The following is a 24,893-nucleotide window of genomic DNA, read 5'->3' as shown; positions in this document are numbered from 1 at the left end:
ACATTTATTCAGGTACTGTATTTAAGTACAAGGTTGACATACTTTATACTTCTCCTTCCCAACATTTCAGAGGGTATTATTGTACTTTTTACCCCACTACATCACATTTCTTCCCTGCAAACATCTCCCTCTTATCAAGTCATTTTAGTCTATAATGAAATCCTAAACGTGTGAAAAGATCCACCAGTGCAGTAGGAAGATTCCAGCATGTTTTCAATGCAAATCAATTTGTTTTTTAAATAGTATTTTCTAAAAATCAAGTGAGATTTTTCATAATTCTGTCTTTAAGGTTTCTAAGAGCCAGAATTGTCTTAATAAGATTGGTGCTTTCACACTTTTTAGAGACTGAACTGCCCAACAGTATACAAAGTAGTTAAAACGAGCTGCACCTGAAACAGTTGCAACATTAAAATTGTTAATGTAATATGTGAAGTAATAATATTCCACATATGACACTATGAAATGGGCCACTCTACAGTACTTTTGATACTTTAAGTAAATTGGGCTGAAAATACTTCTGCACTTTTACTTGAGTAAGATTTTTAATGCCAGATTTATACTTGAGTATTTTTACATTGTTGTATTATTATCAGTATAGTTCTTCCGCCACTGAAGATAATACAGATAACACGCAGCGAGAGCAAATCTTCAAGGGCAAACCCGAGTGAGATTTGCTTTCTAACCCCTTCTCCCCTTTTCAATCCCTGCACAGCTTGCTCCACCCTCACTGGTCCTGCCCGGTCACATGACAGGCTACAGTGCAGGTTGTGTTAAAAAACGCACCCAATGACTCGACTACAACTGTAACTGCGTTTGCCGTGATACAGACGTGGGCACAAAGGGACTGGGGATGGGGAGGTGGGGTGAAGAGCTGTTTTTGCCAGATCTGTGGCCCGCAGTTGGATTAGGAAACACTGACACCTTGTGACTGAAAAGAGAACTGGACCTGTCCCATGTGAAACTGTAATTACACAAGTAGGTGTCGTTGCAAGATTTGAAGCAATTTTTACCAAAACATGCAAGACATGAGTGTTGAAGTGTGAACTGATATTGCTGTGTCCAGAATTCATGTTATATTTCGCCGATATTCAATAGTCACCTGCTTCGCTTTCAGTAAGAGAATATTCATTATTATTTGCATCACACTGCTAAAAAAAAGTTGCTGTTTAAGGCTTTGTGTTCCATGCGTTGATATGAAGATGCGTACATTTGGTGTCTGAAACCTTTTATTCAGTTAAGAAGGTGAATCTCTCTGCAAACTCTCTTCAGTGACTCCTGAGTGTGCTCTGGTGTTCCATACTGGATCTTTCTCTGCAGCCAGGTGGACTATTAGTCGATGTGACGGGTTTGGGTCACTTCCATCCAAATTGTGTTAGTTCTGCAAAACATTTTCACTCTCGATTCCACTTTTTAAAGCAAAACATAACATGCAGCAAAAGGGATTCGGAGCAAAAGTAGATTAACTTTTCATGTCAAATCTTGACTTTGATCTTTATGATCAGAAGAGTTTCATTCCAAAACATATTCAAAAAAGTACTATTTAAGAAAAAGTTTAATTGCACAAATTAAAAAACAATCTACGATGTTCTTTTTCAAAAGAGAGCGGGTAATGTCAGTGTTTGGACTTTTATGGACTGGATTTTGTATTTTTTACGCATATTTAAAGCAGAACAAGCTAAAAACCAAACTGACATAGGGCTTGTTCACACCCGGCGTTAGAATGCGTCTCCAAATGTGTCTCGAGTGACCACTTGTGATCAGATCTCATGTAGTTGTCGCTGTCTGTCTCTCTTCTGCTCTGCTCCGTGCGTCTGCACACACAGTGAAATGCAGAGGAGAGGAGAGAAACCAGCGAGACCAGAAATGACAGCAAAACACAGTAGAGACTCTCACACTGAACTGAAATGAAACAAATGCACATAAATTAGGTAAATAACATAAATAAACATAGTCTCTATTGCATTTTACTGTCATTTATGGTCGTGCTGAGTTTGTCTCCTCTTTTCTGCTCTGTGTTTCACCGAGGGCAAGACTCAGCCCCTCTGACTTCACACACACGGAGCGGAGCAGAGGAGAGACAGACAGCAACAACTACACTCCACTGTCATTCATTTCTCACCATGGTGCGTGAATGATTATGTACTTCTTGTGACCGGATCACCCAAGACGCATTTTAATGGCAGCTATGAACAGGGCCATATTTTCACCTTTTAGAGAGCTGATGTCACCACCAGGCCACCGTTCCACTAGAGTTTGTAACTTAATACAAGCTCTGATTGGCTATTTCTTTTGTTGGTCTTTCTTAAAAAAAAAAAAAAAAAAGTTCCTTGGGTTTTCTATCCATATTCTAAGATAAATGAGTGTCTATTACAGCACTTGATATTAGAAGTTGAAACTGTTATGATCTATGTATGAATCATATGTTAGCATACAAAAATCTACAGCCCTTTAGCTCTAACATCCGCTACCTAAAAACACAACCACACACTGTTGAGTAAGGATGTTCCCCGGCTGGATTTTTAGTAGTTTGCGTTATTAAAAATTACAGTGTGATTTTTGAATAGATTTTGGGTTTTTTTTCTATGTTTGGAACAGGATGTGAAAGTTCTGGTTTTACTTCAGCTCTCTATAAAGTTTCTATGGCTAACGTGTTAAACAAACAATTCCTTATTTACACAACCAGCAGAATTCGGAGTCATGTTCCTGTCCACCTGATGAAAGTCAGTCCACTATTCATTTAGCTTTGTTTTAGTCTTCAACAACTCCTGAGAAAATTAGCAGCCTCTTTAGCCGCTAGATATACACATACATTCACTAGCTAGTTGCTACTTTGCCTTTCTGCCATATTGTGCTTGACAGCTAGCGTACAGTGGGTGATTTTTTTCACTGAAAACTGATGCCAGCAACGGGAAACAAGGTTGAAAAGAGTTTGCAGGCTGAAAAAACCAAAACGATTAGCTAAAAGAGGCTAAAAAAGCTCCGTAGAGATGAAGGGAACGACAGAGTTGGGTAATAATTCTCTGTTGGTTTGTTACTATGAGCAACCCCTTTTTACATTACACATAGTCATTTGAGCTTATGTCAACATAAAAATATTGATTAGTGCAGCTTTAAAGACAAACTTCAGGTAATGAATTTCCTCCCAAAATGAGTGTAAAGCATTTTGGAAATGAGCTCTTCAAACTGTATGTTGCTTTAGTTGTTTGGTTCATCTTTTTCTAGATCTACTATTGTGTTCTGACAGTCTGGCAGACAGATCCAGGGGGGACACACAGCCTGTTCAGTTCTATTTGACGGGGATCAAAACCAGCAGCTATTCAAAGGTTTTCTCCTCCTTTTAGTGTGTGTATTTGAAGTCAAACTCAGTAGCAGTGAGGATACACAAGACACTTTGTTGTAAATTTTCTCTCCACACAAGCGAGGTGTCACAAGTATTATTGAGCGCGAGGCTCCAGTGGGAGACAAATTACTGTCAAACAACTCCTATGCAAAAAAAAAAAAAATCCCAGACTAAAGCTTTCACCTGCGCAGTACTTATGTCTTGCAGTTGACAGGTTTCTTATATTTTGATGGGTGATGTGTATTCATTCAATCTGTAATATTTAGTATAGTAGTCCAAGACGGCACTCACTTATGTCCTCTTTTTCACAGCATTTTAAAATGTACTCTAAATTAAATATTGTAAAGAAATGCATATATATGGATAGTATACAATCATATTTATTATTTCCATACATCTATGAATAATACCCATTTTTTAAACTTTCCTCTGCCTTAACTACAGTAGCTATAGAAAGGGACCTCTGTCAGACAAACCAGGCATCACTAGACCATATTTCTTGTTATTTTAGAGTAATTTCTTCTCTATATGCTCACATGAAATCATGTCTAGTTACTGAATGTGTTAGTGCCGCCTCAATATACAGTAGAATGAAGGTGACACCTTGTTTCATGTTTTTTTTTTTTTTTTAAACTTCAGTCACACAGATATTCCGCAGTGTCACTGTTTTTACAGGAATGAAAATGATCCACGTTTTAATTTGTGTGGATGGTGCCTTTTTTTTTAGTAGTCCATCTGCTAAAGATGTCATATGAATTATGTTCAGGATTTTATTTTTTTATTTTGATTTTGTGTCGTTTGTATTTTCACGCCTCCTCTCTTCGCTCTTTGGATCTTACTTCTGTGTCCTCTTCTTTTCCCATTATTATGTAGCATATTGTTATGTACACAATGTGGAAGCTAGCAGCTAAATATATCTATATTATTTCAGATCTTTGTGTCACACCTCTAAAGACTGCAAACAATCCCGATGGAGGATTAGCTCTCATTTTTTTCTCTTCTAACAGATCTTGTCCTCACACATTACTGAAGCGCAGTTAAGTATGTTTTGAAATGCTGTACATAAAAACACATTTTAAGAATTTCGCGTTGAGATATTGATACAATAATTGTCTTTTAATGCACTGTTATTGCTCAAATATTTAGTGGTAAATTAAAAAAGTATTTAATGTTTTTTAATGTCTTGCTTTAGACACTAAAGTTATGGCAGTGCTATGAAAGTAATACGGCAGATGATGCTCCTCTGTGTGTGTAGATATGGACAGACACACATTAGTATACGCCTATAAGAAATCTAGTGCACCTCTAGGCCGCTCTCTCCTCTCACGTTTCCTCCTTTTTGATAGTATTGCATGTGCCTGTCTTTTTCCAATGGAGAACATAAGCACTTATTGTCGCCCTCTCTCAACAGTTTGTACAGACAGACAGACGCTCCATCTGCAAATCTGCGTTTCTGTGATGCCTTCAATGCCCGTCATGCCATTCAGATAACAAGCATCGTTTGGCTTGTGTCACAAAACGTGCTTACAATAACCCTCTATCCCATCTTTTCATACATGATTCCCTGTTGTGGAAGAAATAGTATGTGTGGTTTTACACAAAGAAAAGAAAAACTTTAATGAGACGTTTTTTTTAAATTGATCTACACACCGACGCTCTCAGTGAGCTGCATCAGCAGAATGCTTTGCAGGTTGGGGTGTCTGTCGACTCTTCTACATTCTCTCTGTATTATGTTTGTGTGCGCTCGCACACAGGTTTTGAAATATACATATGGCCTAAATGTATTGTCTTTTCATAGCATTTATATATAAGGCAGCAATAGCTCAGTGCAGGAAAATTAAAAAAAAACAAACATTTATTTAGCTGCTTTTAGCAAACTTGTCCAAATTTCACTGTACAAATGACTGTTAAATGAGAAAAAAGTCATGTATATTTATTTTATATCCTCTATTATAATAAAAATCTCTTTTGTCTCAATCACTTTTGTTTGTACAGTAGTTGTTGGGAGCATTGCAGCCGTTGTTTGATTCTACAGTAACCTGTCGCAGCTGAACAGAGTGTTGCTGTTCCTGGTCACCACTTGATGTCACCCAAGCGTGACTGTTTACTGTGTTGGTCCCATTCAGCCACTGCTCAATCCTGCTGAGTCCTTGTAACACTGTCCCTTCAGAAAGACTGATTAAAAATACTTAAAGCATACTGTACATTTTAGAATTGATTTCTTACAAACACAACAATATAGAAGTATAACACACTACACTGCACACAGTTATTCAGGTACTTGGCAGGTCGGTTGTTCCTGCATCTTGGAGAAGTTGCCACAGTTCTTTGGATTTAAGCGTCTCAGCTGCTTCTGTCTCTTCATGTAATCCCAGACTGACTCCATGATGTTGAGATCAGGACTCTGTGGGGGCCAAACCATCTGTTGCAGGACCCCTTGTTCTTCTTGATGGAGATAGCTCTTTATGACTCTGGCTGTATGTTTTGGCTCATTGTCATGTTGCAGAATACATTTCGGACCTATCAGACGCCTCCCTTATGGTGTTGCCTAATGTTTTTGCACAGCACTGTATGTATAATATACTGTACTGTATGATACTGTTAGACAGTGTGGAGTATGATGACTTTTCCAACTTTAAAGGACCAGTGTGTAAGATTTAGTGGCATCTAGCAGTGAAGTTGCAGATCGCAACCAACTGAAAACCCCTCCCCCTCCAAGCATGTAGGAGAACCGGTGGCTGTGAAACTCACAAAAAGTCCTCTCTAGAGCCAGTGTTTGGTTTGTCCATTCTAGGCTACTGTTGAAACATGGCAGTGCAACATGGTGGCCTCCGTGGAAGAGGACCTGCTCCCTATGTAGATATAAAAGTAATTCTAAGGTAACAAAAACACAACTATTCTTAGTTTCAGGTGATTATACACTAATTAAAACATACTTATGAATATTATATTCCATTTCTGCCAAGTCCGTTCCGCTAGATGCCACTAAATTCTACACACTGGTCCTTTAATGTTACTTAATTCGAAAATGGGGGAACTGTATGTTAAAGAGAAAACAGATCCCAGATCCACAATTAAAGTACAAAGTAGTTTCTGATAGTTTAAGGTACCAATTTGTTCCAGCCTACAGAGACAGTAACTGTCTGTCTGCACTGTCTCCTCACACTGTTCCCTTTCCAGGGCAAGAGTAAGACGTTATAGTGACAAGCTTTTGCACAGAATTGAAAGTTAAGTGCTTTTTTTACCTTTCCCTGAGAAAGTACCTTCCAGACGGCTGTTGTTTTCAATCATGGCATGAAATACAAATTCCACAGACTTCAAATTGTTGGAGAAAGGTAATCCATCACAGTGAACATTTAGTTGTCTTTATTTTTTATTTTTTGTCAAAGTCAGCAATAATGGATATTATGAGATTTGTGGTTAAAGTGCTGAAACTCGGAAAAACCAAGGATTGCTTTTGTTCTTCAGAAAAAAGAGAGAGAGAGAAAGATCTCAAAACAACATCGTTGCAGCAAAAACCTACACATGCCTTTACATTTTCAGTCAGATTTCTAGAGAATTCAACTACTGACCGACCGTACTGATGTTATATGGTTACGCTGCTACACATCTTTGAAATGTAAGTACTTCTCATTTGTCTCTTTATTACATAGGAGTGAATGTCTTTGGATGATTTGAGCACTTACATTCACCATCAAGACATTCCACAAGATGCGTCAAGTAAGCACCACATTCACGTTCTCTTTATGGGCTGGTGGTTTGACAAGTGAAACCAGTGCAGGCAAGCTGAGACTTGGCATCGACCTCGTGAGTTCTGGCAGAGGCCCTGGATGAGCTGCTCAGCCTGCAGTGTTACTGCTACTGCTCGACGGAAATTTATGACTTGGAGAGAGCTCAGCAGAATGTATTAATGCAGATGATCCCATTTCCTACTCTGTGCTGCTGCTCGGGTCAGCGACTGAGGAACAAGCTAAGCACCCCACCAGTAGAACCTGACCCTAACATGTCACTAACAGAAGTCACTTCTGCGCTTCTGGAGTTTCTCTGCATGTCAGAATCTGCAAATTGCCACCTGTTGTACGAGCACAGGTTGCTGTAAACGAGTCATGAGGTCTCTTTTAGAGCTGGAAAGAAATCCTTTAGTCTAATTAGAATTAATAGCATAAGTTATTAATATTAATTATGTAACTCATATAGTATATCAATATTAATAGCATAACTTAGCATAGTTTATTAATATTAATTATATCATTCATATATTATATTAATATTAATAGCATAATTTAGTTTGCCTACTTTAATCCACAGCACTGTTCAGTATGATCAGTGCCTACATGTATAGTTACGCCTAACAGAACATGACATGACACGACATGACATGAAGACATAACATGACATGACGCATAAGCCACAAAGAATGACAAAAGCACGATGAAACCATGACACACAATTTAGTATACCACTAAATACATATAAAATAAATCTAACAAAAGATACTCAACAACAAAAAAAAACAAAAAAACACCACACTTCCTGTACTATCAGGCTTTGGATACACACACAATACATGTTAGGAGGATTAGTTCATTGTTGGTTTTGGTCTTGTCATTTGACTATAAAAAACAAAAAAAATACAGATTATCACCAGACTTATCCTTTGATATACAAAGTATAGTAGTTTTTTATAAAGTACACATTTGTACCAACTATCAAGTATATTATTATTATTAGTATTCATAATTTACACCCACTCTACATATTAACTTCTGACATTAAAGACACATTAGTTAAGATGTTAGGAGACATCTTGAATGTTCCTGATAAAGTTCTCCAAAATAAATATATAATTAATTGCGTTTGAAATGGAACTCTTGATATTATTTTGTGATTTTAACAGTTGGATTACAAAGTGTTTTTAAACATAAACTATGCAATGCATTAGATCTACACCACCGTAATGATTTTTTCATTTGTAAAGATTTAAACATGGATTATTTCCTTGCTCAGTAGTTACTTTGAGTCGTCGATTAAATACCAGCCACCATTCCTGACTCTCACTGTTGACCAGCTCTGTGCCTGGTGTGGGATGGTAGACTGCTGTCTTGGTCTACTCCTCCTCCACAGTTGTGTGGTTAAGAGAGTGTTTGTGCTTTCACTGGCCCAGTTAGGGTGGGGAGCTGCAGAATCAGAATGAGTAGATGGTGCATTTCAAGTCAAAGCAGTGTTTTATTCACTCCAAAATGAAAATTCAACCATTGTCTACTGCCACGTCAAACATACCTAACATTTAGTTCAAAACGCAGTCACAAACACATAACAGGTTAGCCCTAAAGATTAGTCTTGGCCTTCTCTGAAACCGTTGAAGTTTTGCTAGTGCCACAAACTTCAAGTGTCCAGAGTTTATATTGATTTGTTGTGACTGGACAAATACAGAGTTTTCATATTAAATTTAACTGTTGTGTTACTTTAAACCTGCAGTGCGGAACCTTTACATATGAATGAATGTCCTTTACATTCAAGCCCTTGCCGTATGAGTTCACACAATGCTGATTAAGTCTATCACCTCCAGATAAATCTCTCTGTATTTCACAATATATGGAGTTTTAAAATCTGGTGTTGGGTGTGACATTCCTATGCTGTTTGGCTGTTAATTTGGCTGTTAATCGTACAGCTCTTCTAAACTTTCCAATTGATCCAATTGGATCAGATTCTGATAGTGAAACAAGTCATTTCACAGAGTTTGTGTGATGCTCAAAACAATTTATCCACTGTTTTACAGCTGCGACAGTAGGTTACGGCCAGTGGTGTACTGGCCATTGGGCATACAGTGGGCCATCAAAAAATGCATTTCTGGGCTGGTGGACTGCCAAAACATATCTGTTTTTACTGGCCCTCTCTGTGTGCCTGTCACACGGTGTGTGTTAGAGCGTGCTGCATGCCTGTATCAGGCAATCACAGCTGAGCGCCCCCTTTACTCTCACTGCCAGAAGGGGGAGACAAAATAGCACTAAGATTTAAAGGGTTAATTAGCTTTACTGTAATACTTTTGATAACAAACAAGACTGGTCTAGCCACACTAACTGCTCTGTGAGGCTTACTTAGGCACAGCAGTGCCTACCTTTGAGCTCAATGCTAATGTCAGTGAGCTAACATGCTCACAAAGGCAATGCCAACATACTAATGTTTAGCAGGTAATGTTCACCATGTTCACCACCTTAGGGGTTGATGCCATGTTCACATCATACAGGATGGATGGTGGAGATAGGAAAGATTCCCATGTTAATGACTTGTGAGCGGTCACATAACCAAGGCGGTTGCATGATTACAGAGTTAGTCATGTAGAGATTTAAGCATTTTGCAATGAAATTTGGGTTTAATTGCATTGAATACTGGTCTTTGTCCATTATTGTCTTTGGTGATGTGAGCCATCCATATTTGTTTCATTTTCAGGCATTTCCGTATTAACTACCAATTTGGATATATTGGAGCTTAATTGTGACTTGGATGTTGATGTGATAAGATGTGATGTTACAAGTCAGAATTTAGTAATTATGATAATTCTGACCATGGTATTAGGCGCAGACCATGACCTGAAAACTCTGGTTTGCGTCTGGCTGGGGGCCTTTGTTGCATGTCATTCCCTATCTCTATACTTTCATAGTATTCACCATCTTAGTTTAGCCTGACATGGTAACATTTGCTAATTAGCACTAAACACAGAGACTGATGCTGATGGGAAAGTCATTAACTTTGCAGGTACTGGTCATAATCAAACTATTGGACAAATTAAAATTTTGACATGATGGTGGCGCTCGATGAAGTGTTAAGGGGTTACTAAAGTGATTACAATAAGTTATTACAGTTTGTCCTAAGTGGGACATGAATATCTGAACCAAATTTTATGACATTCTGTCCAATAGTTTTGGTGACATTTCACTCAAAACCAAAATGTCTAGAGGGAAAAGTCAGGGGCTCACTAAAGTCATTATGGTTAGTTGTGAGGGAGCAATGAGTGTCTGCATAAAATCTTGAACCAATCCATCAAGAAGATGTTGAGATATTTCACTGGATAATTGAAAACTTTGACCTGCTGGTGGCTCTAGAGAACAGAGTCACCAAAGTCAACAGGATTCAACCTCTGGGGACCAAACATAATTTCATGATACTCCATCCAATAGTTGTTGAGATATTTCAGTCTGGACAAAAGTGATGGACCGACCAACAGACATTGCCCTCCCTAGAGCCATGCTTAGCAAAAATACTGTTAGAAAAGTTTCCCTTATGATTGGGATGATGTTTCAATCAAACACTGGAGTAAAAATGCCCTTTTTTAAAATTTTCTGAAGCCGCATCCAAACTCCTTGCAGTGCTATTTTCTAATATTATCAGTCTAATAACAGCCATTTTAGCTTTTCCACAATAAGATGGCTGATCTGCAGCTCTAGGTGTCCTTTCTATCCACTGCAGCTCTAACAGGAAAGTGCCGGGTGCATCCACCAAGTGTCAGTTTGACCTTAAGGGTTGGAGATCGGTGTCTGGAGCTCTGCCATCACACCACTCACTCCCAGTCTGCTCTCAGAGCAGCCTCCAACCACAACTTGATGCTTACACTCCACAGACCTTGACATTTCAATTGCCTCTAAGTAATAAACTCTCCACTCTGCTCAAAACAGGCCCAGACTTTGTTTGTGTCATTATCTGTTACCTCCTGCTGAGTCCATTCCAGTTCATGTTGTACAGTACAGTATTGTTGCAGATTTTCACATGTGCAATAGCTTGTTAACTTAATATATTATTATATTTTATAGTTATGATATTTTTTTATCTTTTCATGAAACTATGCAACTTGTCTGCCCAGCAGCTGACTCACTATTACTATCGGATGAAGACCTTGTATTTCCAAAGTGTCATTTTTTTCGGAATCTATGAAAAGTAGCATTTTAATTACTTTGGCCAACCTACAATTTCTAGCATCTAATGTAATTGATAACATTCTGTTGGAAAGGTTTGGTAATGGGTGGGTCTCTCTGACTCAGTACTTGCCTGGTTTGATGCTATCCAAAAAGACATTTTTTCTGTATTTCCCAGCAACTTCATTTCTTAGGAAGTTATCATCATACAGTTGGCTATATGGAGTCCCTCAGGGTACAATACTTGGTCCACTGCTTGTACATGTTGCCTCTAAAACTAAAGGTATGTTACTATAGTTACCCTGATGACACACAGTTATACCTAACCTTGTCTCCTGGAGGCCTAAATCCTGTTAAGTCTTGGATGAAAGCAATAAAGACATAAACAAAGCTGCCTTTTATTATCTGAAAGGATGAGTTCATTTTTCTGGTCTATCTTAAAACACTACTCATATGCCCATATGTACACTGAAGGAGTTATCGGTTGCTGTAATCCTTCCATATCGGTGAAGGTCTTTCTAAAGTAATTTGAGTGTTGGTGATGGGGATGTACAAAAATGGATTATATGTGAGGCTTCTCCAGTCTCAGTTAGTCAACTCAACTGGTAGCGTTGGAGGGATAGTTACACAAAGCAGGAACTTTGTCCAAAAATCATATTAGCCACAAGTTAAACTATTTTAAGATGATTTTTTTGCCTTTATTTGACAGATGACTGTGCAGAGAGAGAGATAGGAAACATGGAGAGAGTTGCAACAAAAGTCCCTGGCCAGGATTGAGGACATTATGTGGTATGTGGCTTAACCTTTAAGCTACGAAGACACCTCATTCAGTTACACTTTTGACTGTATTTTCACACAGTGATGCGGACTGTAGATTTTGACCCCTGTGTCTTCCATTGGGATTGAGTTAGGGATCTCTTCACAGACAGTATGGACCGCAGGAATGTTTAGAAATAGAATGAGTAGAATGAGTGCAATTATACGCACATTATACATACTATTGGAAAACAGCATTGATGACATTGATTGATTAACAAATTTGAAGTAGAAGTACAGAATTACAACTCATAAGTGCAGCATTCCCAAAAAGTGGGAGTACAAAGACATATCACATATATTAAGTATATCAACATATGTCAAATATACATAAAAAAGTTTTACATTTAGTAAATTTACATACAGTATATTTATGGTGTAGCTTCTTGTTGATAGCTGTCTGTAGTCTTGAGGATACAGTATATGTATGATAACAGAAGATGTATATGTGTGGAGATTTTTTACTGAAATAGTTTCCTTTTATGTAACTTGCAATTATTTTGTATATTTTTGACATATTTGCTATTTTAGATATATTTTATGTTTTCGTCTGTTACAAGGTTTAGTCTCAATGATGAAGCATCTATTTTTGCACCTGGGTGAATGCACAGACTTGCACTTTCATATGTCATTTTTGTACATTTGAGAATAAAACAACTTCCTTCCCTCTCTGTTCTCCCTATCCTTAACAATGCTGTGTTCAGCTTGTTAGTACCAGAGTGGGTGCATAAACCCGCTCCAAATGGCCAGTGGACAAGCACAGAAGTTTGCTTAAGAGGGGAATAATGACTGGAGACCTACTGTAGAGCTAAATCTAAACTGCTGACCCCATGACAAGTTGTCCTCAGACCGTGAGAAACAGGCCTCTTTCCATGCCAAGAATGTGGGTGGCCGGCCTTGTTTCTCCAAAAAGCCTATCTGAGGAGTGTGGCCGGTCGCAGCACCAGAGTGCAACAGCAGGTTTTTATGTCTGATTTCTCTCAGGCTGCTGCTGTTACGTGCACATGTTGCCCCTTTTTTTTCTGGGACGGACCACACTGTCATTCTTGTAATCTGTGTCTAAGTACAGCATGTACACAGGGAAATGGAGCTGGTAGTGTGTGTGTGTGTGTGTGTGTGTGTGTGTGTGTGTGTGTGTGTGTGTGTGTGTGTGTGTGTGGGTGGGTGGATTGGTTGTGGAGGGGGCCTGTAATTCCAAAGCACACACAGTCCACTTCCACTTGTTTGGCAGCTTGTGAAATGAAATCAAAACTGGAAAAGAAATAAAATGCAGCCACATTCACAAGGTTAATCCACTGGAAATTCTTGAGAATTTGGATTATGCTGCTTTTTGGGGGTTTTTTTTGTTGTTTTGTTTTATTTTTGCTGATTCACAGGCCTGACACATAACCCCCACACCACCAGCACCACTACAAAGTGTATAAAGGCATTGTGTAAAGTAATGAATACTGTGTGAGAGGGCCGGTCAGAGAGGATAAGAGGCTGCACTGTACTGTCAGTTTGCTGTTCGGACTGAAGGGGATTTCAGCTCCCCGGGCTTCAAACTCAGAGTCAAGGGGTCACGGTCTGTGCGAGATAGCAGGGGCCACAATTTGTGTGTGAGTAACTGCGTGTGTGTGAGTCACTGCGTTACGCCGACACACGAGACGCCATATGTTTCCACCCAGTTCACTGAAGAACAAATGCGCCGTCCTTTTTCATGAGAGCTCCCACAAGCGTCTGTTTTCTCACTCACTCACCCCATGTGTGGGTTAATGCAGCTAGAAGTGGCGAGCAGGAGACGTGGTCCACATCAATTATGTCGTAAAAGAAAAATTAAATGGGACACCTGTTTATGGTGTCCACGCAGAATGAAAAAAAAAGTCCCCAATTTAAAAAGTGGGTGCAACATTGCAAGTGGAAATTGGAGGGTTCTTACATCAAAAACTGTCACTTGAAACCAATACCAGTGAAGTCCCATAACTCCCTGAGGACTGGCATTTAGTGGCATCAGCACCAACCCACACCAGAGAGATTTATTATAAGATCACAATATTTTTATGGTATAATAATGTTTAACTCTTTTTCACATGCAAATTCCACTGTAATATGATATGTTTAACAGTTTTATTCTTACTATGAAATGGTCAAGATGAGGCTTTCACTCAGAGTGATCTCTTAGTAAAATTGCTACAATATCCATCTTAAAATATAATAGAATACAACTTTATTGTTCACCAGAGTGGAAAATAATCTTTTGCTCACCAAAAAATAAAAGCAGCACAAGAATATGTAACATATAAAACAAGTAAGCCAAATGCAGAAGACCATAGACAGAGCAAGGCTGAAGAATAACATCTTTATTCTAGGCTTTGGTGCAGGCAAAGTAAAACTGAACTGAACAGAGGTCATAAACAGAGCAGAACAAAGCACAGGATCCAACAAGACTGAAATACTCACTGAAATAATAAAATGAACTGACAAGGAGATGAGGTGCAGGTGGGGAGACGGGTGGAGAAATCTAAGTGAGGGGAATCGGGGGAGGAAGAGGAGAACAGGAGAGAAGCTGATTGGCTGGGGAAAACACAGGATGCAGGGCAGGTGTGGAGGGAAAAGCAGGCCGTTGAGAAAAAACACAAAAGGCAAAAGCTGCTCTGGGCTGAACAAATCGAAAACAGATTCATGAGTAAACTAAAAGTCTACAATATAATCATGCGCAATCTTCTTAATATGTAAACCATCACTCATCAAACTGTCTCAGAATTACATAAATAGAACTTCAATAAGTGCACAAGTAACATTGAGCAAACATAGCAAATAAACTTCAGCATTACATTGTCAACCAAGGAACTCTTACCAAAAAACTAGAAACATAAATTGCTGATGAAATAAACATGAACCAATAAATCTGTCAAGTGGAGTGGTCTGCATATTAAGGCTGCATGTAACATAAATTGGACCGAAAGACAACTGTTGCTCTGAGATTCAGTTCACTCCTACAATTACTTTCTACAAGACTCAATGGAGCAAGCAATAGTGTCTCAAGTGGTCCTTAAATATAATTAGCAACTTTTCTTATCTGCCCTTCTCCCATCAGTCCAGTCTTTACAAACAGAGAGAAAGGCCCGAGGGCATCTAGTGGACTGGTGGAGAGACATAGAATCGGACTGGGACAGAACCATAACACAAATGGTAAATTGAATGTGAAAGTTCATTATGAAATTTTATGAATGTATTATGACAAGAAAACTCTTATCATATTCATACAAATTGAATACAAAAAAGTGTGTTTTACAAACACACTTTACACTGGTGCACTTTCATTTGCTACCTGGCAGCCCTCACCCAGCCTAAGTGGTGGAGCAAAGTGTGTTTACAATCCTCCAATGAGGGAACACACTGTGTTTGGTCTTCACTTGCCAGATTTACCCACTCTGTTTTGAGGCTTGCCTCCCGCACTGCAGGAAATAATGCAACTGCAAAATCTCATCTAAACAGCTGTTTGTAATGTTAGATTGGTCAAAACAGATACAAGACAGGAGCCTCACTTCAGAAATCACAGGAGTTTAACAAAAATGTTGCTATAAATGCAGGCAATGACATGCCGGTTTGTATTTCACACTTGAGTGCAAAATGTGTCATTTCCTTTGGGAGGTGAAGTACTCACTTATTTGGGTAATTATAGGAACCTATGAGGTGTCAATACACAATAAGAGGAAGTTGTTATTCGGTCCAGCCCCAATAGATTTGGGCTAAGACATGTACCAGCCTGGCTGGTCTGTGATGCTGTAAACCAAGCAGACAACAAGGGGAAAGAGATCTAAAATAGATCAAATTTTCTTTGGACAGAATACTTGCATGCAAGGATTTAGGGAGACAATTTATCTGATGTGAATCCACAGTGAATGTGAATATAAGTGGTGTAATCATCTTGCATTGGCCTATTTCAGCTTTAAGAGTGTACAGGAGTGGTAATTTATTGATTTCAGTTGAGCAATACAGTAGATCCTGTATTGCTTAACTGAGCACTTCACTCCCTGTGGAGGAAGGTGAGATAAGAAGAGATTAATACAGTAGCTAGATAGCCCTAACTGTCACTGTCACATTTGATATATAGTAGAGGCGCATCAAAACAGACATCCTTGGGATCTTCAGCTCTAACACTTCTCTCACATAGTTTTCATCTTGTTTTTTCCTTTGCTTGCATCTTTTGCTGCAGCAGGCGACTCAGCTCATTTTGCAATCACAACTGTCTCCTCCCTCCCTCAGCACAACTTTGGGAAACCGAAAAAAAAAGAAAAACAAGTCTTCCTCTCGCGATAGTAGCTTGCTTATGCAGCCGCCATATTCTGTGACAGTATTTTGATTCGTATCTGCTGGAAGTGAGGAAAAAGAGAAAAGTGAAGGGCTGTCGAGGGGAGGGGGGGGCTGAAGAAGAGGAGCTGTCAAAAAGGTATTCCCGAGTCTCAGTCAAACAGCGGAGGGCTGAGGCTCGGTATCCCTCCCCTAACGTTATTTCGAGGACACACAAGGCCCGGGGCCTCGGTGCAGTTGGCTCTTCGTCTCCCTGGTAGTAGCTGGATCCTGCTCGGCTTCTCCTCTCCCAGCTCCGCGGCCCTCTGGAGGTCCGGCGGCGGTCTCGGGTGTTGAAGGCGGCCCGGGGAGCGGCGGCGTCAGCGGAGACGGGAAGGTAAGTTACATTAAATGAAGCTTAAATGAAGCCAGTTAGCAACAGCCGGAAGAATAACGTTTTAATAACGTTACTGTGAATTAATAAAACACTCCAGCGTCTTGTGCGATACGCGTTTTTACATACTGCCTCATTCTGTTTCAAAGAAAATGGAGAGAAGAAACTTTTCAGATGTGGAAAAAGTTTTTGTCCACAGCAAGCAGCTAGCATAGTTAGCTAACTTGAAGTGTTTGGGGGGCTGTTCCGTCTCGGCCGAGTTAGCAAATCACTGTCTAAAGTATAAAACTCATTCGTTATCTTCTCCTTCAAGTCCCCACTTAATATTAATATCTATTTATATATATTAGGGGTCTTTTTATTTAAGCATAACTCTGGCTGACGCTACATGTTTTGTAGCCCATGTTAGGCTACTTTTTCCATTGAGCTCTCCGTTGAAACGTCGCAAGACGAGTCGTGGATGGAAACGTTAAATCATAAAGTTGTAGCTGCACCTAATCTCATACACCGAGTATTTTATCTTTAACAAGCCTCAAAATTAAGCTGTCACACTGCTGTTAATTATGTATCCATTCGCCACAACACTGAAAGCTACATTTTTGTGTAAAATGTATATTATGAACTGGAGAAGCCCCTTGGATGAGAGGCGAAACGTCGTCAAGTATCTTCAAGTCCACTTGCCCTCGATTCAACCCTCCTTGGATAACCATGACCTGGATGACTGAGAATCTTCACAGACATAAAAATGTATATAGAGTAACCCAACTATAGCTGTGAATGTGTCATACATACAAGTTAAAGTATCGTCGTAAACGCCACTACATATATCCTGCCTCTTATCTTAATAAGAGATAATGCATATAGAGCTTCTGAAGTCTAATATTTGACCATCTTAATGTTGCACCACTGTGGTCAAATTAAACCAAAAGAGACACAGTAGACTTTGTTTTTGTAGGAGATGTGATAAGTGAGTCTCTTCACCTGTCAGATATCTACATGTTTGTCCTTAAGTGAGATGTTCCTGATTTGTGGCAGTTGTGATTGAAACCGATAAGGGGGGGGGGGGGGGTTGGGGGTGGGTCTGAGCCTGTTCTAGCCAAAATGACAGCTCAGTTGTTGTTGTTGTTTGTATTGTTTGTATAGTTAAGAGGAGAGATGTTTATCCTGAGATAACCAAACCCATCACAATGATACTTTTCTTTCCTGTTTCATTTATTCTTTGTGAAGCCACTAAAGGTGACTGGATGGGCAGGGAGGCACAGATTGCAACTTTTTTTTTTTTTTTAAGTTACGGGTTTCTTCGTATGGTAAAAGTCATGCGATTGCAAAAAAGAAATACTGGAGTGTTTTTGAAGTATTGAAGGAGCATGGTGGAGTGATTTAGAAATTCCTTATGCACACAAAAGATCTGTGCGATATTAATCTTTCTGTCCTTCTACTTACTGGTTATTTTCATGCAGTCCAAACACATTTAATCACGGCGACTGCAATCGAATGTATCACAAATATTGCTTTCTTTTTTGATGACAGGTGTTTCATGTTTTTTTTAATTGCCGCGTGAGGTTATAAAAGCTGCTTTCAATTCATGGTAGTGTTAGGCCATTTGTGGTGGTCTACTTGGCACAGTTGAAACCCCTCTGGGTGTGTTGAGCCTGTGTTTCCCCATGTTGTATCACTTAGGCTGGCCTTGATATTAACACCAGCCACCAGTCAAATGATGCAAAATGCTGCTTGTAAGGGGTTTTCTTAGGGAGTTTTTCGCTTATTCGAATCGAGGGTCTAAAGACAATGATGTGGTATTGCTGTAAAGACCGTAAAGCCCCCTGCGGCAAATTTTTGATTTGTGAAATTAGGCTACACAAATAAAATTGACTTGACTTGGTTGTGACTGGAAAGTCTGTAAGCTCAACCAGCCAGTTTGGCAGGTAATCAACCTGTGTCCAATTAGTTTTTTTTTTTTTTTTTTTTTTTTTTTTAAATTCGAAAACTGGCAGCTTAGAAATGAACTGGCCTTCTGAAATCCTGAATCCACGAGTTTGATTGTGGTGTAGTTAGAAGTCACGGTCAAAGTACAACCTACCTGACAGTGAGTTTTACAATCCAGGCTTCTTATTTTACTCTTTACCCTCAGTAGACGTTGACCGGTTTCTCTGCTTGGCTGCTTTGAGGCGGTCGAGTTTATTCACAACTCTAAAGAGCTCAGAACCGCTTCTCTGTCGGCCTCTAAACACCTCCAATCTAAACTGTGTTGTCATAGCTAGACTGTAAGAGTGTATATCACTCATTAGCAGCTTGTGCCTGTCTTGACTTGCAGTCAACATTGCACTTCCTGACCAATAAGCTGCCATGGCCAACTGTTTATAGGTGCAGACCCCTAACTGAAACCATGTGTGCCTGTAGCTGGGCAAATATGTTGCTAGGAGGCCTTGCTGATTCTCTTCGGAGACTCAGCAGCGATTGCTCAGCTCTTGTATGATAAGTGCTAAATCGGGATTTTGGTGAGGATCAAACACTTGTACAGAATGGCAGGCTGCTAATTGCTTTGTTTGGATGTTATTAAGCATATGCCAACAGGTTAAATCAACATGACTAAGTAACCGCACATATTACTGATCTCAGTACCTAAGTTGCCTTGATGCTTGTTGATCGAGGTGAAGAATCAGGCTCACTTGTTCTTGTACAATAAACAAGCAGGGCTAACACTTGTGTTTGAGGACTTGTACAACAAGCTGAGATTGTGGCGTGTTGTTGTGAGCTCTGTGCCGATACTTCAATCTTCTTTCCTGAAAAACCAGTTTCCTGATTTATCATTTGCAGTTTGCACAACTTATCACCAACCAGAGCAAAGGGTGGGGGTGTATATATTTTTTTTTTTTCTCCTTTCACGACGGGAAGGATAATTACTGCATATAAGTGTGTTTGGATGAAGTACAAATGCTTGTTGTTTGAATCAACAGTGCAGAGTCAGTTTAACCCAGGAAACGATATTGGCTTACCTTTCTCTTTTTCTGTGCGTCACAACAGATTCTCTTTAAGAGGCTGCACACTCTGAAGTAGTGCAGCTACAACTTGATACATGTTCTTTCAGGCAGCTCTCTGCTCAGTGACCTGTCCACATAGGTTATTATACAGCGCGTGTTTTCTTCAGAGCAAACGTGTCAGGTTAAGACCTGTAATGCCAAATGGGATTCAAGTTATTGGAAGGGAAGGATCCATCACATTATGCCCATTGCTGTAGACTCAGGAAGAGGGCTTGGTGCTTTTAACCCTCCCCCACTCCAGTGTGTGGCTGTCAGGAAGAGAGGCTCTTATTGGAGCCCCCTCCCCCTGTCGAGCTCTCCTGACTTCTCCGCTTTAAATGGAGTCCTCCATTACACACTATACTGCTCTTGGTCCTCTCCAGTTCAAGGGTTAAATAGCACGCATCGAGGCTGACACCGCACGGTCCACTATACCTCTCGCTGTCTCGCTCGTGCTTTTTAATTTTGCGGCGTGCACTTCATCGGGTTTGCCACTTTTGCGGCGGCTTTACAAATGATCCACAATAACGGCGAGACGTGCGCGAGAACATTTAAGTTTTGCTTTTCTCAGCTCTTTGGAGTTGCGCATGATTAGGCTTTATTTTGATACATTATAGCTGCATTCATTGATTTGTCTTTTGGTTGTGTTTCTGGCCACCTGATATATGCAAGTCCAGTAGAAGTTAGTAAGAAGGAAGTCCAGTCCAGAGGGATCCACTTTTTCACTACCTTACCAGTTCAGTACCAGTACAGCACACCAGTAAACAAGTTTAAAGGAAAGTAAATTTAGCAAAACAAGTGAATTAATTGTGTTTTATACAGTTCCATAGAACTTCCTATAAATAAGATACAGTATCAAATCATAAAATGTGATCTGAATCAAGTAAAACCCGATCAAAGAATGAGTGACTAAGAATATAACCAAGGAGTCACTTCTCATACTCTCTGCTATGGAAACAATCTAGTCTGTGCTCAAGATTGCGGTTCTATACCCATCCATAAGTCAGACATTTGTTTAGCAGACGTGCTGACAAGCCAAGTTTTATAAGCCAAAGTGACTAACTGCAAAGGTGTTGCAGTAACACACAGATTAGGTAATGCAGATAAAGTAATGAAGATACATGAAGATTAGGTCATGCCTGATAAAAAATGTAAAGTGTTAGAATATGAAGATGTAGATCGTTGTAAAAGACAGCAGTGATGTTCCCATAGCACTAGACGATTCCATTAAGTTCAAACTCACCTATCGTAAAATCTCAAAACATGTGTGCAAGATCCCCAAATCTGCACTGACGGATTAGTTGCTGATGCTTCTCCCGAACTCTTAGTGTCACTTTCAGTATTTCTCAGATGTTTGACGTACATTTAAATGTAGCTGCTTTATCGTATTAAATGACTGTTTGAAATGTTGCTTACTGAGCTAACACAACTATTAAAAGCTCTCATTTAATGACATTAAGGTGGCACGGTTTGCATGCCAAACACATCGTAGTAATTGTGATGATCTGTGGTGCTGGCTGGGACTGAACTCACTTTGCTCATTTGTGTGTAGGAGACATGGGTGAAAACATCCTGCTGCTGATGCCTGATTTGCCAGGACCAGTGTAACCTGCAATTTGTAGATCCCTAGTAGTAACTGGAGCTTAAGTACGCAAAAGGGAACTATATTTTCATTTGGACTTCAGACTTGTAAAATTTGTGGGTAAACTTTGCCACACTGTGCAATTCAGGTGAACGTTGCTTCAGCTTGCTGTCGTCAGTCAGTTATTGCAACGCAGCAAACATAAGATTCAGTTCCACTTTGTTGGTCCTCTTTAGTCACGCCTTTGAATGCACCATACACTCTGCAGTCAAAGATAGGATTATAGCTCACCTTCTCATTGTCTCTCTCTGTACATGCATCAGTAAACAGGAGAAAAGTGAACCACATCCTACACAGAGATTGTGTACGTCTGCCCCTCCCCCATCCCTGTTACCCATGACCTGAGCGTTCTGGGTTTCATCACTTCTGGCTTTTTTCTATTCCTCTAAAAATGCTGCCATAGTTTCCGTAAACTGGCACATCCTCTGTCACAAAGTGAGGAGACCTTGAATTGCTTGGGTTGGTCTGATTCCTCAAAACTGTTAAGAATTTTTTGTTAAAATCCAGACATAGTCAGCTTTGCATGTACATTATCACATTTGCACAGGTACAGGTAGGCGCATATACACTTGGAAGCAGCACAGCGATCAGTCTTGTATTGTATGCACTGTATGGAGTTCAGTGTGAGTTTGGTGCCCTGCTCACCTCTAGGTAGGAGGATTTACCTGGCAGCCTTCTGGTCCTTTCTTACAAACATCAAGGCTGCTGCTGCTCCATTTTATTAGAAATATTCACTACAAATGTTCTTGTTATGAAAATGTGATAGAGAGCTGTGAGAAACAGAATTCAAATTTAAATGTACACTCACACATGTTCAGCTTATTCATAGTTGTATACACGAGTAGATGAAATCCAAAGCATTACAGTGTACTGCATCTGCAAAAGAATAACACACTCATTAAGTGTGATAGCTATTTAATTGCAGACAGCCATTACAGTACTGCTCTCTACATATTTTATTTGTTGTTGGATGCTTATAAAGTTACTGTTAATCATTAAAACGTGATGGAAGCTTGTTGTTAGTACCGACAAGTATGCGGTTTCAACAATGAATGCAAGAAAAACTAATTTCCCATGTCAATGGTGTGTAGGAAAGAAGAATTACTAACTAAAATTGCTAATGTCACTATGCATTAGCTTATGTTTGGAGACAAGGGTACGTTAACCCCAACATCACTAACATTTACAGACTGGTGAATTGTTCAGCTAAATAAATGATCTCAAAATAGCCATCCCGTGTAATGGCACTTGTAAATCAGACTTGAACGCGGTGGAATAATTAAAGAGCAGCTTTTTCATGCTAATGAAGTGTTTTTCAAGTTCCCTTTGCAGAAACTCTGCTATGAAATAGGATAGTAGCGCAACCATCAATTAAAAGAATATAGTGAAGCTCCTCCGCCGGCTCCCTTTGGATGTAGCATTTAAACTAATTGGAACCAGAGCCGCTGGTGTGTTAAACAGGCATGTTTGGAAAGACAGCAGTGCAGCTCTTGAGACACTTCGGCATTGTTAGTGGGATCAGTGTTGTGCTTGAAGCATTCATTTCCACCCTTGTTTCTCTTTTATGATTTATTGGTCAATAGAAGCTACAGACCAGTAAGATTAGGCAGCCCTTTATTCTGAGTGCGTGAGTGTTTACTTCTTATTGTTGGGCTTAGGTTTTAGGTTTGATTTACTCTCACATAAAACCAGGTGCAAGAACTAACAGGTTCTGGGATTTAATTTGACAAGCTGGCCAGCTAGAATGGTTTCTTTTTATCTTGATACCTGTTACTCAATGTGAGAATCAAATTTAATTCTTTGTTTTATTATTAGCGATTTAATTTCTGTTCAGTATTTAATATCTTTAGAATATAGGTCAGTTAGTCTATAAAAGACATTTTAAGTTTTGTAAAGTACCATCTTTTTGTGTGTGTGTGTGTTGTTGTCCCTGTGTCACTTTGTCATATGGAGCGTATCTCATTTACAAATGATTATTAAAAGTGAATCCATCATGGTTTATCAGTTAAAGGTCAAGCTGCCAACAGTGTGAAATTCTTCCACATCAGTTAATGGCTGTTATGAATTTTCAAGCAAAAACAGCTCTCACATTTCAAATTGGCCCTGTGTGACTTTTCCTAGACCCACTTTGAGCGCAAACCAGCGCTGTTCAACTTTCACAAACAAGCGATCGAATATTAAAGATAATTACATGTATCCATTCAGTTGCCTGTTGGCTTTCTCTTTCATCCACAAATCCTCTGGCCTTTCTAGTGTTACGTGTCACTGCACTTCCACATGAGCACTGCTGTTCCAACACGGGCTGCTTTTTGAATGTAACCCCTGAGTGACAGCGTACAGGAAGATGGTTCAGCGCTTATCTTTGGCCTGTGTGCTCCACAGAGCCCTGCAGACCGTAGCCTCTGCAGCAGGATACGTGTGTGTGACACAAACACTTCCTTCCACCATGCATCTCTGTCACAAACACCTCAGTTTGCATTTTCACATTTGGCCTCTTGCTTAGTTTTATATTTGGTAGGGATCATAGTGTGAAGTGTGTGTAGTGTGCTGGAAGTGAATTATGTTCAGGCTTTTATTAGTGGCACTGCAGGTCACTCGGTATTTGTAATGGTTGTTTTGAATGATGTAATTACACCTAGGAGCAGTAGTAGGCTTGGACGGTATCTATTTCTTCATACCTTCATACCTTCCTGAGATTTCACTAGTATTATGAGGGTATTTGTGTGGAAAGAAACAAAACAAAACAAACAAAAAAAGCTGAGCTACTGATGATAGAAGTCATTGTAGCATGTATGACATTGTCTGGTGGTGATGTGCGGGTCCGGGGATTTTTATAATACCTGCGCCCACCCAATCCGTTATGAGAGCCAATCCGCACCACTCGACCTGCAAAAATATGCGTCAATCAACCACCTGAACCTGACCCGACCTGCAAACAGCCAGCTGCCTAGAAAATACATTACGAGTGTTATGATCATCCAGTACCACAGCGGAGAAACGGCTGAGTAAACGTCAGGAACAAAACTGACTGAAGGCAAGCAGATAAATATCAGTTAATAAATATCATTCACCACAAACATAACAAGACACGAATGTCTCTTATTTTGGCTAAAGTTTTCAGCAAAATTATAAACTTTGAATCACCGCCTCTGCAGTCTTCACTTCTTGCGGAGTCCACGAGCGGAAATGTGGACAGCGCCACTCTGCCATTGCAACCCACATTGTGGTTAGAGGGGGGATTACATGCTGCCTTCAAGTGCTCCTCGTAAACTCTGTAGTTTTGACAGTATTGAAAATCATACTCTCTGGATTTCTAAATGCCCTGGTACACCGTAATACTGTGATACTGCCCAAGCCTAAGCAGCACTAATGTTTGTTTAAGAATTAGATTTGTGTTTGCTGTTACAAGACTACACTGTTCACAGCAGTTTATAGTAAACATGATTCCTTTGTGGTGAGACTTAAAGACAAAAAGACACAATCATGTACCTGGTTATCC

The 24,893-nt window shown here is 39.7% G+C and overlaps 2 protein-coding genes across 5 annotated transcripts in view; both read left to right on the top strand.

Annotated features, from left to right (window-relative positions):
• cdk19 (cyclin-dependent kinase 19) overlaps positions 1-12,173 on the top strand; it is a 70,210-nt gene extending 58,037 nt beyond the window's left edge. Inside the window, exon 14 of the transcript XR_006092095.1 lies at positions 11,960-12,173. The gene's annotated coding sequence lies outside the window, so the exon portion shown is untranslated. The remainder of the gene's footprint in view (positions 1-11,959) is intronic.
• Positions 12,174-15,332: 3,159 nt separating this feature from the next.
• tab2 (TGF-beta activated kinase 1 (MAP3K7) binding protein 2) overlaps positions 15,333-24,893 on the top strand; it is a 41,032-nt gene continuing 31,471 nt past the window's right edge. For all 4 annotated transcript variants that reach the window (XM_042391279.1, XM_042391280.1, XM_042391278.1 and 1 more), the window contains exon 1: positions 15,333-16,735. The gene's annotated coding sequence lies outside the window, so the exon portion shown is untranslated. The remainder of the gene's footprint in view (positions 16,736-24,893) is intronic.

This window comes from Thunnus maccoyii, chromosome 17 (assembly GCF_910596095.1).
Source record: "Thunnus maccoyii chromosome 17, fThuMac1.1, whole genome shotgun sequence".
Taxonomy (NCBI): Eukaryota; Metazoa; Chordata; class Actinopteri; order Scombriformes; family Scombridae; genus Thunnus; species Thunnus maccoyii.
Note: the sequence above shows the minus strand (reverse complement) of the source record. Positions and strands in the feature narration are given on the sequence as shown.